Consider the following 3,452-nt stretch of genomic DNA (forward strand, 5'->3'; position numbering starts at 1 on the left):
ATTTGGGCGTGCATGCTGATGGGGCAGGAGTCAGCTAAAGGAGAGCACATGGGAAATGGTCACTTGAGTACGTGCCAGAAAGGACGGACAACTCAGGACGATGGGCAAGCTGGGCAGTGCAAAAGGATAGGTCCAAATGGGAACAGGTGTGCGAGGAGTCGGAAAGGAAAGTGATTGCTCCAGTGTTAAGCCAGAAGAAGGCACCTTTCTGACATGTCCTGGGAGAACCCCAGAGGGGATGATGCGCATTAAAGTCACCGAGTAGCGAAAACACGGGAGGTAGTTGCCCAATAAGCTGAAGGAAGTCTGCCCTGGTGACATCAAAGGACGGTGGTACACAAATGGTACAGAGGGAGAAAGTCAGGTGGAGAAGGAATAGGCGAACTTCAACAGCTTGAAGACGGGTAGTCAGAGAGATTGGTTGACTATGAAGGTCATCCCATATGAGCAGTATGATGCTCCCATGAGACTGCATGCTGACCTCAGGGGGAAGGTTAAAACGAATCGATAAGTAATGTGAAAGCTCAAAGCGATCGTGAGGGTGCAATTTCGTTTCCTGAAGGCAGAGTACAAGGGGATGCTGCGATGCTAAAAGCAGCTGTAAATCCTCTTTGTGGGACCTAAGGCCGCAAACGTTCCATTGGAGGACAGTCATGAGGAGGAAGAGATGGAGGGGTGTCAACTAGGAGGCCGCCGAGTGACAGCCAGTGTAAAGTCGCTACTACAGGGCACAGGAGCAGGAGGATCCGTGGAGTCCAACGCTGAAAAACGGTTGTTGGTGCGCGAGACAAAGGCTGGCCGGGCTAAGGTAGTACATGGCGACACCGTCGAACAGGATCTTCGAGTTGGCGAAGGAGAAGACCGTTTGCCTTTAGAGGACTTCTTCGAGCCTTTCTGCTTAGGGAAATACTCAGGTGTTGTTTGGCTGGAGGGCCAGAGGAGGTCTTCACGGAAGTGCTCCTTCTGTCCTTTCCTGCCTGCTGGTTGTGTAGTCGGTGGCTTCGCCCCTTGAGGCGAGAGTCTGACGGTCTGTTGCACAGTGGGACAGAGGGATGGCGATGCTACCTTGACACTGGGCGATTTCGCAACCTCCGAGCCGAATTTGAGGCCTCATGTCTGCGTGGCCATATCCTTCTTGGAGCGCGGGATAACAAGGACAAAACTATAGGTGCCAGACTGGAGAACACAGGGTTTGCGACTAGCCAGTAACTTGCGAGCTACTGGATAAGGCTTTTTTTTTCTTTACCCAAATCTCTTGGACAGACCGCTCATGCAGATACACGGTAACATTTCGAGAGGGGGCGGCATGGCCGCCATTGCAGTTGATACAGCGGGGAGAAGGAGGCGGACAGTCACCCTCGTGTTCATCCCTGCCACAGGTTACCCATTCGGCTGGGTGTCGACAAGGTGTTCGAGTGTGGTTAAAACGATGACACTGGTAGCAGCGCATCGGGTTCGGAATGTACGGCCAGACTGTGATAATTTCATAGTTTGCTTTGAGCTTGGACGGCAGCACCAGCCGATCAAAGGTGAGGAAAAGAGTGCGAGTGGGCACTAAGGAGGAATCTACCTTTTTCATTACACAATGGACGGCAATGGCACTCTGATCAGAGAGGTAAGATTGTATTTCGGCCTCGGTTAGACAGTCAAGCAGTCTGGTGTAAATTACACCATGGGAAGAATTCAAAGTTCTGTGGGTCTCGACACGAACAGGGTAGCCGTTGAGAAACGAGGCAGCAAGCAGGTGTTGTGTTTGAGAATCAGAAGCCGTCTCTAAAAGCAGAGTGCCATTCCGTAAGCGATAGTAGTATTTCACAGGGCCAGCAATTGCATCAACACCTTTCTGAATAATAAACGGATTGACAGTGGCAAAGGACTGGCCGTCTTCAGTATGTGAGACCACAAGGAACCGTGGTCTTCGAATCAATAGCCTCATCACGTTTGCGTTTTGTCTATTGGGAAGATGAGTGACTCATTGCGAGAAAATCCCCCACGACTGCCAGCATCTCCGATGACGCGCTCCTTCCAATTGGCGGCTCCCTTCACAAGGGGCCACCCGCCTTAGGGGATTGTTGACACCTCAGGTCACACCTCCCGAACATCCGCATGAATATGAGGCCGATCATGACGCTGAAACAGTTGCACGAAATGCACATTAGTGCCACCAGTTTGAGTAGCTATCTTTACCAGGCCGCCTCCTACATCATATTCCCCGTCCCTATCAAGACTGTTCCCTGCTCCACCCACTATCACTACCTGATCCTCCTTTGTAAAAACTCCTACGTAACTCCCTATGCTGTCAGTCACTTGAGCCAATCCCGCTCTAGGCTTCACAATGCTGGTAACCTGGTACTCATTCTCCAGCACTTCCTGCAACTGCTGGCCCACACCTCTACCGTGCGAACTACCTAGCAGCAGAACCTTCTTCGTTCTGTTAGACTTAGAAGCTAACCTAGGTTTCCTAACTGCTGAGGACTGCTGCATATTCCCTACATCTACAGCCACAAGAGGATCATCTCCACTCAACTCTGACAGTTGGTCAAATCTATTGCTTATACGCAAAGTCTGTCTGAATACTTCCTCTTTCTAGCTGCCTTCTTGCCATCTGCTAGTTCCCATTACCCACCTTTCTTCACGCTCCTCAACCTATCTAGTTCCTTCTTTACGCATTGTAACTGCACCTGAAGGGCACAGATCTTAGGCTCCTGCTCGTCTATCAACTTATTTCTACTACAGATTCTGCACTCCGAGGAGAGGATCTCACTAGAATGCCCACTGGTTTCCCCACTCCATCCCCCCAACGAAAATACTTTGAAAAAACCCCACACCGTAATCCACTACTCACAAACCTACGACAGAAGCCACACTTCTCACTCATGGTAAATTTTTACAGTTACTGAAAAAAACTATATGTCTACGTTAACTAAGTTCAGTTACACCAGTAGAATTGTTTACAGAACTAACAATAGCGGTCTCGAAATTCTCTGTCTACTGAGAAAGCAACTACTTGTATTGACACAACTACACCATAGCGAATACCAACAAAACTTCACAAAATTATTAGCTAAAACTAAACATTCTAACTCTAATAAAAAAAATAGCGAATGAACGTTTCCAAAAGTATATTAAATCGTTATTTCGACACAAACAGCACGAAACACCACTGAAAACTACTAAATTTAATGACTGTATAACAGTGCACAAATAACTTTGTCAGTAGATAGCTTTATACCCGCTACAGCGGCAACTGCACGCCGCAAAATGTAAACACACTACTGGAGCGTGAGGCTTGGATGAACGATGTAAGCACACTCACGAATAATAGACCATTCGAGTCAATAACACAGGAAGAGAGACTGAGATTAATGACAATCAACTAATATGTTACTTTTACAGTATATATTAACACAAATAAACTTTAAAGTAAGTAACTGAGGACTAAAACTTTATAA

Source organism: Schistocerca serialis, chromosome 1, assembly GCF_023864345.2.
Source record: "Schistocerca serialis cubense isolate TAMUIC-IGC-003099 chromosome 1, iqSchSeri2.2, whole genome shotgun sequence".
Classification (NCBI taxonomy): domain Eukaryota; kingdom Metazoa; phylum Arthropoda; class Insecta; order Orthoptera; family Acrididae; genus Schistocerca; species Schistocerca serialis.